The following is a 14,628-nucleotide window of genomic DNA, read 5'->3' as shown; positions in this document are numbered from 1 at the left end:
TTTCCTATATTTTGGCTGGAGCCGCTGGACTTGAGGACCTTGAGGACTGCTGCTGAAACGCGTGGTTTATGGAGCTTTTATTTCTGGGTTCTTATCCTCTTCAGGGTGAATATTGCACCCTGAAGACAAAAGTGGATACATAGACAATATAAAGGGGGAGATAGATGATAGATAGGGAAACACACACAGCCACACGAAATGAAAAGGAAGAGTCAACCAACAGGTGCATGTGTAGACCACGCAGCCACATAGAGCTTCCTTCTCTTCTAGTGGCCACCAGAGTCTATTACAGTGCACCACACAGTCCAGAAGGGATTTAGAAGATCCTACTTACATTGTCATTTGCTGGGACCATGTGGTCTTCAGTAATATTACCAGACAATGGAAGAAGCAGGAGGAAGAGAAGGAGGAGGGGGAGGAGTTCTCAGGCACCATGACCATGCGGGCCATTAGAGGAGGATTAGAGGTGAGAGTCAAGAGTCACCACACTGCAAACCATCCACCATTCTACTTTTGATAAGGACATGCCCCTGCATCATGTTAGGATTATGCATCATGTTAGGTTATGTCATGATTGCTTATGGCTATGTCATCCAGATGCATGTCTAGGGCTTCTGAAGCACTGCCTCTAACACCCCAACGGTGGAACCTGTTCACCCAAGCGGGACATACCATCTGACATCTACAGCCGCCAAGAAGGCAGAACAATACCCTCAAATCAGGTCTGTCGGTCTAAATCAGGAGTTGGAAGCTATATATAAGAATAGTTAAATGCCTTCTCCTGGCATTTCCATGGTGTTAGTGGGGCTGCCAGCTAACTGAGAAACCTGGTGAGTTCAATTACCAACCCGCCTATGCCTGATAACATGCACTGGTTTTGTGAATACTGTAAGTTTGTAATTTATCTCTTTGCTCTGAACATCTTTTATTCCATCACTATTCTATCCCTGCTTCTGTGTATAGATCTCTTAATACGCCAATGGTTGGCAATCAAAAAGCACCCATCACACATTCCAACATTTCAGATCCATGAATCGGGATGGGGTGTATGAGCACTACACAATGGTGGCACAGTCACGCCTCCAGGTATGCCTAGAGCTAGACCTGCCCCTTAACCACCTCCTCTCCCAATGCCCATTCATTATGGAGCAACAGAGATCGGAACATAGACATGTCCACAGGTGGGACAGGGCCCTCAATTAGGACTCCCCAACCAAATAGGGACAGTTGCAAATTACTTTTATCTCATATATATATAGTATTTACTATTTCAAACTAAGGAAGCCTTAGGGGCTCAAATGCCTGAATTTGCAGACTACAGAAGCTGTGGAGGGACATATAGGTGAGAGAAAACACAATCAGAGTGAGTTATAAGCCCTGATGACAATATGAATAGGTCGGTATCCTCCATACAGACTACGGAAGAGTGAAGCCTATGCATGTTACATAATATAGCGGGCAGGCCATTGGTTCTCTGCAAGATCTGACTGTTGGACAGTCTTGGCTCTTTTAAGCACAAAACACCTTCATATAATGAATAAATGTAGCCACTTTATACAGCACTACAAACAAGTAGGAACAGTTCCTGTAAGAAGCTACCTGTAGGAACATGGGGCCTGATTCAGACCCGCTTGCTAGGAAGCATTCGCACGCAGACTGTCGATGTTTGCAGTGTGCGCATGCATATACATCGCATTGCGAGAACCTGTGCGAGATATCGGGAAGCGTACGCTCGCTGCGCATAGACTGCCCAGCAGAGTGAGTGGCAGGAGAAGCCGTTTGTTGGTGGTGTTAAGGGTTGGTCTTTGAAAACGGGGGAGTGGAGGTGCGAACGCAGGCATGCCTGAGCGTCTCAATGCCGTTTCAGAGGCGTGCATAATTAAGATGCAGCGTCATAGTACACGTCACCTGGCTGGATTTTACACTGAAGTGCTCGCAGTGCTTGCGGTAGGGTATGGTCAACCACAGGCGCTGCCTTGGCTTCCGATGATACCCGATGCGATCGTGCGATCACCTGCCTTGCTGTTAGTTAGCTGAATTTGCATACGCATCTAGCGAGCCTGTCTGAATCGAGCCCATAGCTCTCTACAAGACTGCAGACTTTCAATTATTAAGTGTAATAACATTTTGAGGCTACATCTGTTTCTCTTTTTCAGTACAAAATACATCAAGTTAAAAAGGTCAGTGAGTTGTCAGACAAGTACAATGTTCTGCAGAGTACAAAGGGCCTGATTCAGACCCACTCGCGAGCGGCTGTCCGCTCGCAAGTGGGTCGATGGTCTGCACTGAGCATGCGCACGACGGAGGGAGCTCCGTCGTGCGCATGCGCCAGACACGACGAGCGAAGGACTTTCCTTCGCTCGTTGTGTCCGATCAAAGGGGGCGTGCTGTCAATGTTGATTGACAGCACGCCCCCTTTGGTAGGCGTGTCGGGGGCGTGCCTCCCTGACGGGGGCGTTCCCACGGGAACGCCTCCCGTCAAAAGCCGGCCCACTGACATCACTAGTGATGTCAGTGGGAGTGATTTTGGCTCTGATAGAGCCAAAATCACTCCGGAGCTTGCGGTTGAAAACCTCAACCGCAGGCTCCGGCTCGCAATTTTGATGGTCGCGATGGTCTCGACCATCGCGGCCATCAAAATGCACGCTCGTATAGCCTGTGGGTGGTGACCCACAGCTATACGAGCGTCCAGAAGGACGCTCCATTTTCATGGAGGCCGGCCCTCATTCAGAGCGTGCGCGCTGCTCAGAGCGTACGGCTCTGAATGAGGGCCAAAATTCTCAGGAGATAAGTAAATTAAAATTATTCAAAGTGTTTGCAGAAAAATAAAATAGATGTTCTGCAAAAGAGGAACCTTGAATTAATCGCCGCTGGCACAGGTTGTGGAATGATGCATTCAGTATCACAGCAATGAAGGGCAGGGCCTACGGTCAGTCAAAGTAAAACTTCATACGTGAAACCAAGGAAATTTTTATTGTGACATGTTCTCTACTGTATGACATTTGCTACTGCCCATAATTATTATTATCATCAGCTACTTGTAAACGACCAGGAATTTGAACGGTGCTAGATAGTGATCTAAAAAGGTTAGGAAGGGGAAAAATAAAACACGCATAAAAGGTTAATAACGTTTTTATACCAACAATTCCAAGTTCCAGTTTTGGGTATAAAATGTATCATTAGCTGATAAGAGCCATAGCCTAAATTATTCTGAAATTTGGAATGTTGGCTGTTCTGCTGTAATATGGGCGATTCAGAGATGGGCGCAATGCGCAGCGGTCGTGCGAAAATCTGCAAACATCGCAGGCGCTGAGACTTTTATCGAGTCGCCCACCTGCGGCATCTCAGATCCGCTTATTGCGTACAAAGATGCAAGCATCGGATGCACATCAGTCGACCATCGAACCTTATGGTTACTCAGAAAGGCAGTCGCAAGTAAGACGCCGGAACCTTTTCAACTGCTTATGGGATTGCTGTCGCCAGCTTGAGACACTCCCTGAAAAAGGTCGCGACTCGCATGCGTTTCTATCGCGCTACCTCCCACAATCATTCTGTGTAGAAACCCTCCCTGCCAGCGATGGCGGTACACAATCGTGACGCATGCGCAGTGTGAATAAGACGCCGGCGCAAAACAAAAACCATCGGCCAACTGCGGAAACACTGGCATTTGCATCCGTCTCTACTTCAGGCCATATGTTTCACAATCAGACCAAATACAGATCCTAGATATAATAATTTATTGCTCCTCCAACAGGAGAACAGGGAAGTTAATTCTTCAAATACTGACAGATAGTTTACATATTGCGCCTGATAATTTGTAGATATTAGATTAGTTCCTGTATATTGGAATGATATCTTTATTCTGTAATATATAACCTGCTCATTTTAATACATAAAAACAAAAGAACACGGAGGACATTTTATATGACAGTAGTGTCATAAACCTCCAGTCTGTCACTCAGCACACTCAGGAACACAGAGGGCTAGTGATTGGGGGAGGGGTTAGGATAATGTTTGTTAGCCAATGGGTACCAAGGGTTTATAGCAATGGGAGGTGATGTGAGGGTTTTATGGGTACTGCAGCTTAGGAAACCCTCTCTTTTTCCAGAACTTGGGAAGAGAAGTACTGTTTTCCTTATATTAATAGTTTGTTGTCTAATTATACAATCTTTTCCCCCTTTATCTCATCTTACTCACATGCTTTTCATTCTCTCTTTTCTTTTCTTGGCTCTTTCTTGCTGTCGTTCCCTTCCTTATCCTTTACTCACTTTCCTCAGCGGTTGGCACGGATCGTCCCCGCAGGAACGCCGACATCCCAGCCCACTATTTAGTTAATGTGGTTGGCGGCGGGCCAGTTGTGCAGGACGGGGCTGTCAGGATGAGGGGACGTGGGCAGGCTAGAGACCGGGTCAATATTCATGGCCTCTCAGCCTCTGTCGGTCCAGGGCTGGGGGGACAGGCAAAAGGTCACAGCGGTACCGCCAGGCGTTATGCCCGGTGCGCATCCCGACAGAGGGGGGTCGGCAGTGCCACAGAGCAGGCGACTCACTGGTGGGTCCCGGGGCAGCGCAACTATCAGTTCCCATGGCTGGACCTGTCTACGAGGCGCTATTGTGGGCGCCATCTTAGGGGGGAGGCTGTAATGGTGCTGATGCAGGAGGAATTGGCGTCTGAGTCCTCCGACTTGGACTCCCTGGGGGGGTAATTTGGAGCCGCTTGCGGTGTCATCCCGGGCAGGCGAGGTAGTTTCAGTGACTGCGCGGCACAGGACTTATGCGCAAGCGGTGCGCAATACGCCCGCGGGTGTTGCGGGTTGGGGTGTAGCTGGCGCTGGTGCAGGGCTGGTGACAGACGCTGGCAGGGTGGATGTCAGCGCCGTTTCCGCGCTCTGTGATTCCCTGGTGTTGGCATTGGTTATGTACTCACCGGTGTCCGCACTCAGTCTGCGCTGCGTGGTACCAGTTAGCTGGGAGATTGTCAGCAGCGGTCGCCCTGGCTATGGCAGGGGCATGGCGGGGTCAAACCGGTGATGGTCTTGGGGGCGGGGGGGGTTTCTGAGCCTCAGGGCCTATCTAGACCTGTGTCGGAGGTTTCTTCTTGTGTCCCAACAGGAGGAGCATGTGCCAGTTCCAGAATGCATAGACAAGTCGCTGGCGTGGAGAGCGCAGCTGCGGTGATGGAGCATGCGGCAGCGGAGAGTTCCGGTGAGTCTTCCACAGACCCTGATTTGGAGGGAAGTTCTCCTGGGAGCGAGATGGGGGTTGCGCTGCAGGGTAATAAACAGAGGCACTCTGGTAGGGGCTCTGAGGATGGCAGTTTTTCTTCCACTTCCTCGGATTCCTCTTCCAGTTCGCGTAAAAGAGAGAAAGGAGGAGGGTAAGAAAAATAAGCATAAACATCGGTCCTGTCTGAGCTTTCGGATGAGGTGCTGTGCGCTAACACAGCAGTATTGAGGGGGGCGCGCCCCAGGATGAGGGAGTGGATTAGGCGGGGACGATTCGTTAACACCTTGCTCATTTTTACGAACAAGGTAAAGGTGGCGTGGAACGCGGCAAAGAAAATAGGTGGGGTTGGAAGCGCGCATGTCTTACCATAATTGGCTGAAGGGCATGTACATTTTTGCGTCATACTATTTAGAGACACGTCCCGATGAGCATATGAAAGTGATCAGCTATATGTATTTGATACACGAGTTGATAAGTACCACGTGGGGTAGTACGTGGAGGGTGTATGACGAGGAGTTCCGTCGCAAGCAGCACGGGAAGGAAATTATTGATTTTGTTTCAAAGGATGTAGAGGTTTGTTGGACTTTTTGCTAAGCCCCCTTTTCCGGGTTTGGTTTTATCGCCGGTGGGGGTAGTTCCAAAGAAGGCGGCAGGTAAGTTTCGTTTTATTCAGCACCTTTCAGTACCCTTAGGGTTGTTCGTTTAATGATGCCATTCCGGAGGATCTGTGTCGAGTGGTTTATCAGTCTTTTAATGAGGCATTGGATATGATCCATTCGTTCAGTTCTGGGGCTTTAATGTGTAAGGTGGATATTGCGTCTGCGTTCAGATTGCTGCCCCTTCACCCGTCTACTTTCCGACTCATGGGTTTTCGCTTGCAGGATGGGTTTTACTTTGATAGATGTTTGCCCATGGGTTGCTTGAGTTCCTGCTCCTATTTTGAGTAGTTTAGCTCCTTTTTGCATTGGTGTCTGGCGACGGGGTCCTGGGAGGAGGGTATTGCACATTACTTGGATGATTTTTTGCTTGTAGGCCCAGCAGGGTCAGATAGGTGCACGATCTTGCTACGGGATGCTGTTTCGGGGTGCCTTTAGCTTTAGCCAAAACAGAGGGGCCCACTACCAAGCTCTCTTATCTAGGCATTGAAATAGATACGGTCGGGGGCCTTTGTAGATTGCCGGCTGATAAAGTTCAGCGTTTACACGATGGGATTTTACTGGTGCTGGTGGTGGGGAAGGTTACGTTACGGCAAGCTCAATCTCTTTTGGGTTTGTTTAAGTTTGCTTGTAGGGTTTTTCCCGTGGGCAGGGTTTTCTGCAGAAAACTGGAGTGACTAATGGTAAAAGCGCGGAGCCCTCACCATTTTTTACGTTTGTCAGAAGAAATTCGTTGAGGTTTGGTAGTTTGACATGCCTTTCTTGATCGGGTGCATATCTGGCTTGCGCCGCCGGTATTGAACATAGTGCTTCAGCTTTTTACCGAAGTGGTGGGTTCCATGGGTTTTGGTGCCTTTTTGGGGGGGGAGGGGGGGTTGATGTGCCGCGCCATGGCCCAACGAGTGGGTTGTTGAGGGTCTGACTCGTAACCTCCTGTTGCGGGAGATTTTTCCCATATTGGTTGCGCTGGAGCTTTGGGGGGATTGGTTAAAAAAACAGGTCAGTTATTTTTTGGTGCGATAACTAGGGGGTCGTGCAAGCGATTAAAAGACAGAGAGCTTCGTTTTTGCCTGCCATACGGGTTTTTGCTGAACTCGTACTTCGGTGTTTGCAGTTTAATGTTGCCTTTTGCGCATGTCATGTGGCTGGGGTTGATAAGGGGTGGCACATGCGTTGTCGTGATTTGACTGGGCGAGCCTTAGGAAACTGGCCCCTTTAGCTAACCCTGTCAGTGAGTTATGCCCCGGGTGTAGAAGAAACAGCTATTGAATGCACCTGTCCAGGCATGACGTGTAATGGTAAATAGCTCCAGGAATTTAAGTATCACCACTGCAAGTAGTGACGAGAATGATAAATACTGTGCAAAAACTGCTGGTCATAATAAGCAGGTCTCTAATCTAAGCCTATTTGAAGCGAAGTACCGAAGGCTTCCATGTGCCTTACTAGTATACCCAGTGTTTTTTGCACCGATACAGTTAACAGCTTAAAAACTGTGTGTACTAAACAATAATTAGGCTCTTCTAAGTAAATACCATGCTGAATGTATTTGTTGAGTTAAGTAAATTAGGCTTTCTGGCAGGCATGTAAAATCTACTTTTTGCATATTTTGCTGACTTAGGAGCGCGGCTAAGACGGGAAAAACTGGATTTTTTTTTTCTGATTATGGCACAAGAGGTTTATCCTCAAATCCTGTCCGTTTTGTCCGTAACACTGTGTAACTAATTGGGCAGTAATATATTATTGCAGGCTTAGGCAAACAGAGGCCCTGATTCAGAGCCGGACGCTCTGACAGAGCGCTTGCTCTGAATCAGGGCCGTCCCTCTTACTTTTTGGCGCGGCCTCCTGGCCGCTCACATAGCTGTGGGTGACCACCCACAGCTATAGCGAGCGGCCAAATTGATGGTCGCGGTGGTCAAGACCATCGCGACCATCGGGCTTGCGACGAGACCCTTGTGGTAGGGTCTAGTCTGCCGCAAGCCCTGGAGTGCTTTTGGCTCTATCAGAGCCAAAAGCACTCCCACTGACATCACTCCGTCTGGGCAGCCACGCCCCCGGCACGCCCACCAAAGGGGGCGTGCTGTCAATCACCATCGACAGCACGCCCCCTTTGGTGCGAGACCCATAACGATGGCTTGGCCGTCGATATTCGGGTCTCGCGCATGTGCACGACGGAGCCGCCTCCGTCGTGCGCATGCGCACTTGGGCATCATCGACCCCCTTCGAGCGCTCATCGATCGCGACCGGGTCTGAATCAGGCCCAGAGAGCATTCACTGAAAAGTGTATGGACACTTAGATCTGACAGTATGGTCAAACCCTACACAATAACTTTAAGGCATTATATTGCCGAAATTACCATCACCTATAAAGAGTAGTATCATCCAGTTTGTGGGATAAATGAATCATCACAAAAGGCGTAATTAAAAGGTTAATTCACCTGCTGCAAAAACACCCAGCAATTTTCTGTCCAGACTCATGTCCTTTGGTCTGAAGGCCCCCATACATCAGCGACGGATTGCCGCGATACAGCGACCCAGCAACCCGGCATTGTAGGATCGCTGAAATCCAACATGTTGGATTTCACAGATATGCCGATTACCATCAAAAAATGATCGAGATTGGCAGATCGGTGAAATTTAACATGTAGAATTTCACCGATCCTGCAATGGATCGTGGAACATCGATGGCCGCCAGTCGGCATTTCCGACCGGCGGATCAGCGTTTCCGTTCCCATCGCAATGATCCGTCGCAGATGTATGGGGACCTTAAGTGTTACCCACCCGCACCCCCACCCTTTTTGTGGCCCATTCGGATATTCCAAAAACTTTTCAGGAAAGAAAACCATTTCTGCTACTCATGAGCTCTGGGAAAACTGCACTCTCAGGATAACGTCAGCTTTCACCAGTAGCCATTAAAACATATTTGTCTAAAAAACAAATTAAAATAAAATGATGTATGCTATGTATTTTTATTCTGTTCAAAAATCAATTAAAGTAGCCGAGATGGTTTATGTATTTTTGGAAGTATAACATGCTACTCATATACAGGTGTGGTAATCAGCGAACAGACTTCAGGTAACTGTACTATATACAATTGCACAGTGGGAAATTATTATTATTATTGTGTATGAGAGTTTACTGTAATCCATGTAATAAATATCAAGGACTCTTGAAGAATTTACAATGACAGGGAACCATTCCTTTATTCATCCTCTTAATGATAGTGATTTAGGGGCCTATTTATCAAACTGGTTTTTCATAGAATTATGAAAAAAACTGCAGTTTCTGCATCATTTTATATATCCTGGCTGTGTAACAAAATATCAGAGAAATCTTCTACCAAAGGCTAACTACCACTGCAGGCCGCAGTCCCCATAAATGTCAGAGGGTCTGCAGCCTGACACCTACGCACCAAACGAGTTTGCTCTCTATGGTTTACGCCATCCCAAGTTGGCTTAAACAGCTTTATGCCTATGCAGGCATTCTCCATCTGGTCCCAGGTCTAATACTTTGTGCATGCGCAGTGTCAGATTCTCTGGGGGGAGTCTTTCACAAATGTGAAAGACTCCTCCGATACCCCCCTGGGAATGTAACGTGCAAGAACAGCGGTTAGTGCTACAGTTGTCGTTGTCCCTGCGAGTTACATTTAGTACATAGCTGGGATAATCATAAAAAAATGTATATCCCTGCTGCGATGTGCAATGATAATAAATTGTGGATTTTTAGTACATATCCCCCTTAAAAACATTTATATTATAAAAAATACAAACCCAAACTGTAGAAAGCGTTATTTAGAGCACAGTTAAGCCTGGAACTTATTATATTTTCCCCAAAAAATCTCTTCATTCAAAATTAGTGTTTTTTTTTTTATACCGGTCACAATATACATGTTGCATTTACAATAAACTCCAATTTATCGTTTTATATCTAAAAAAAAACAAACATACAGATGTTTCCACATACATCTATACACCCTGTGCTACAAGTCGCCTTACAGATAACATGTAAGCGCCACGCGACTCTGTAGCGCCGAGCAACTTTTCGTGCAATAGTTCCCCTTAAAATGTGTCTTACTCACAAAGCGAATTCAAATTATATGCGGCATGAATATGTTCTGTGTGCGACTGGGGCTGTATCTGCATGCAAAATGCTACGTTACCGTGTCAGCGGCTGTGACACGACCGTAGCTCGAAAAGACGCGCGGCGCTACCGATGCACGCCACGGCATGGCGTAACTAGAAGGGCTGCTTAATGCGCAAGGAGGCCCGATGTACGTGGACGCATCTGTATAACCCATTTGAATGACATGATCAGTGACGAACATCCATCTCATTAACATGCAGCAAGGTTATCGCTAGTCTTAGAATTACTAAGCACAAAATACAGAAAATGCAAGCATCTCTCCTAATGCCTAACGAGAATGAAATAAGAGTTTATTAACCACCAGTTCATTTTATTTATGAAAAGGAATACCTGCAATATTAGTTAATACCTTCGTCATTAAAAAGCCAATTGGGAATATACTGTATATTCTCAATCAATCAACAACATGCACCAAATTAAATATACGCATAAGAAAGGACAAAGTTAAAACTGCAAAATGACAATAAATTACAGGTGTAGTCGACTCACACAGTGTTAAAGTGATATATATGTATAAAAAAAATCTCTGCAAAAAGAAAGAGGTTATAAAAAAAAAAAAACCTTTTATCTTCTTAATTGACCTCTTTGCTTTTTAAAAAATTTTTTTAACCAGATCGAATGCAAGGTATTATAGTATAAATGATCGGTGTATAATCTACACAGTATAAAATAGGACTCAAAAAAGCATTATGTGTACACAGAATATATCAGAGATACAAACAGAATTAAAACAAAATATTTACAGCTTCTGAAGTCAATAAAGTAACAGTCATCCTTACCCCTAAACCAGTGGTTTATCTAAAGCCTTTACATATATTAACTGCTCACCAGGGCAGAACAAATTAACAGCAATGTGTTAGTACATTGCAAAGTAAAAAAAATAAATAAATGTAAAACAATAAGAAGAATAAATTCTCTTACCTTTGTGTCTACCTTGGCTTTGCAGTGACAGAAAACCCTGCCTGTCTGTGACAAGAGTTACCTGACACCTTTCTCAAGCACACCTGTTTCACTCAATCCAGCCTCTCAAATTACATGAGCTCTATAATGAATTGCAAAAGCCTGAACCTATCAGATCACGCCGACATGATGTCACCTGCAGCACTGCGGCCAATCAGGGTGCGGAGGATTTTACCTCTCCGAGCAAAAAAAAAAGAATAAATCAGCCTACAAAAGAAAACTAAGTTACTATACTCAGATCGTCTGTAAGCAAAGGATTAGACGGAGAAATGCAGGATACTTTTTTTGGGGGGGAGTTTATAAAAAGTGAGGCTGTCTAGAAAAGGATATCCATGGAGTTGGCATGCATTCTGCGGATGTTGTACCCACACGTAGGTAAATCTGTCGCGTTAGAGCTGAACCCTAAACAGTTAAGGCGAAAGACAAATATCCGATTAATGTAATATGTTGGGTGAGGAAAAGGAAGCCTTTGTTTCTGAAATTCCACAAAGGCTGCACAGAGACATGTAGACATGGAAGTATAATATGAAGTAATCTAAGAATATATTTCTGCACATAGGCAGAGCCATATACATCTTTAGATGGGTACACATCTGCATTGGCAGTACAGGTTGAGTCTCCCATATCCAAATATTCCGAAATACGGAATATTTTTAGCACGACTGAGATAGTGAATCCTTTGTTTTTTGATGGTTCTATGTACACAAACTTTGTTTTAGGCACAACAATATTACAGATATTGTATAAAATTACCTTCAGGCTGTGTGTACAAGGTGTATATGAAACATAAATTAATTTCATGTATGTACACAAACTTTGTTTGAGCCACAAAATTATTGAAAATATTGTATAAAATGACCTTCAGGCTGGGTGTATAAGGTGTGTATAACACATAAATGCATTCTGTGTTTAGATTTGGGTCCCATTCCCAGGATATTTCATTATGGTATGCACATATTCCAAAATACGGAATATTCAGATATCCAAAATACCCCCGGTCCCAAGCATTTTGGATATGGGAGACTCGACCTGTATATGCATCCAAAACGTCCTCATCACAAAAGTGTATCTGCACCTCTCCCCAAATATACACCCCATAACAGGTGTGAATACGTGTTTCTGCAGGTCTGTATTAGCCACATACGCGTAAACGCCTTTACTGTACTCGGCCTACACTAGAATGATCCTTCCCTCCGCCATCCTGACTCTCCAGGGGCATGTCACACGTGAAATCACCCGCGATACGCCACGCAAATTGGCGCAATGCTTACTCTAGTCAGCCCCTGAGAGCTCTAAAATAGAACACATATTGCATTGGACCCTAGAAATGACAAGTATATAGAAGGAGGAGACATATTGCTATCACAGGGTCAATCCAATTAGGTGCGAGTTGGTTTCATGAAACCAACAGACTTTGAAACGAATGCGTGCACCCGAGAATTCTCCAATCAAATAAAAAATGTTTATTCGCGGTACTCGCAGGGGGAGAATTCTCCAATCCAATAAAAAAGCGGGGGTTTGTGATTTGTCTGCCAAATGTGATGGGAGAGAAGTGCATGAAAAATAGGGTGACTTTCCTGGAACCTGAAAAAGTTACAATATCCTTTACAGAATCATACGAAAGGCTGTTAGTGGGCCTAAAGGAAAGTACTGGAGCTTTTCAAATGGTGATAAATGGTTTATTTGAGCATTTAAATTTGCACATGTTAAAAAAATAAATAAATTGTTTACTTTCATATGAAAAAAAAGGAAAAAATACAAAAATAGAAGTAATTAAAAAAGATGTTTGGGGTACTTTGAGGTGACTTTAAAAAAATGCAAAAAATTAAATTAAATAATAAAAAATATATATATACTAATTCAATTTGGGGAACATAAAGCATCCAAAAAGTTGATTTTGGGGGGAGGGGGTGTTATTTGAGGCCATTTAAAAAAAAAAACCCCAAAGAGACATGTAATTATTGGACTAATTAAGCTAATTGGAAACTTCCAATTGCCTAACTAGTAATTAAGAGGGGTGTCCAAGGGGTTCTTGACAATGTCCCGACATTTTAACCTTAAAATAAAGATCTACCATACCATGTCTCACTGCCAGGGAACAGAACAAACAGAAAAATGTGAGTTTACTTTAACTGGTTCAATGCGAGTTTCTAATTGGATTTGCAAAATGAATTTGCAATGTGAATTTGCTGAGAAAACTCTCACCTACTTGGATTGAGCCCTATATCTGTTAATGTCTCTAAAATGTTCCCTAGTTTTGGCAATGCCATATAGAACCTTTATCAAAGAATTGGACAAAGGATACTTCTATACTAATGACGCCCACACGGCTCCAGTGATGGGTAGGAGAATATTTACAATTGAGTTGGCGGTACAACGTGAGGTAGGTCTCTATCTGGCAGGTCTCCCATAATTCCAAAACTGAACTCTTGCACAACCCAATGTGTTTGCAGAGTCTACTGCCACCCCCTGCCCTCTTTTTGCTGCCCACAAACATAGTAAAACAGCTATATGATTATATTTCTGTTGGTTCACATACAGCCGCAAATCCGCAAAATGACTCCAAAAGACAGTAAGTGCAGTTGGGAAAAACAAACAGTCCTGGAATAAAATCGGGACATGAGAGTCCAACAAAGGACATGTTACTTCTGCTAGACCGCGTACAGATACATGTATATAGTTATAATTACACAATGGATGGAGACACGTGTCTGATGACTACATATGTTGCACGATATAATAGCATAGGCTTGATTGAATATCTTAAATTGTTTCATTCCTGGGTCCCATTTTTGTACCCTGTGTTATGGGGGCCACTCACTGTATGATTCTGTGCTTCGACACAGGCACAAGGGTCCTGCTGGTGCACTCAGAAGATTACCGTACAGACCAACCAATAGAGGCTATATGTGGACATCTTGTGACTGTATTTACCAACATTCTGTCTGATACCGATCTGCAACGGTTCCGTGAGATTAATGGAGATTGGGGTCATTTTAAGACCACAAGCTAAGACATTGTGCCAACTGCCCAATATCTATACTTATAATAAAGTTGCAATGGTTGTGTCTGTACATGGAAACAAAACAAAACAAAAAAAATCTCAAATTTTGTTTGTCTCTGTCTGTCCATTCCAGCATCACGCAAAAACTACGGGATGAATTTGGATTGCGTTTTCAATATTGTATACAGTGGCTTAGTCACCTAGACATCAGGGAGAGGAGCAATAAATGAAAAAGCAATTTCCACGAGCTCCATAATTAGTGTGTGTGTGTATATATATATATATATATATATATATACTGTATATATATATATATATATATATATATACACACACACACACACACATATATATATATACACATACATATACACACACACATATATATATATACACAGGTTGAGTCTCCCATATCCAAATATTCCGAAATACGGAATATTCCGAAACACGGAATATTTTTTAGCATGGCTGAGATAGTGAAAACTTTGTTTAAGGCACAAATTAATTAAAACTAAAGTAGAAAATGACCTATAGGCTGTGTGTATAAGGTGTATATGACACGTAAATTAATTTCATGTATGTACACACACTTTGTTTGAGGCACAAAATTATTGAAAATATTGTATAAAACTACCTTCAGGCT

The 14,628-nt window shown here is 44.2% G+C and overlaps 1 protein-coding gene across 1 annotated transcript in view; it reads right to left on the bottom strand.

Annotated features, from left to right (window-relative positions):
- LOC148505779 (espin-like) overlaps positions 1–14,628 on the bottom strand; it is a 234,769-nt gene that overhangs the window by 48,822 nt on the left and 171,319 nt on the right. The window lies entirely within an intron of this gene.

The sequence above is a fragment of the Taudactylus pleione genome, unplaced genomic scaffold, assembly GCF_031769625.1.
Source record: "Taudactylus pleione unplaced genomic scaffold, aTauple2 ptg000437l, whole genome shotgun sequence".
NCBI lineage: Eukaryota > Metazoa > Chordata > Amphibia > Anura > Myobatrachidae > Taudactylus > Taudactylus pleione.
Note: the sequence above shows the minus strand (reverse complement) of the source record. Positions and strands in the feature narration are given on the sequence as shown.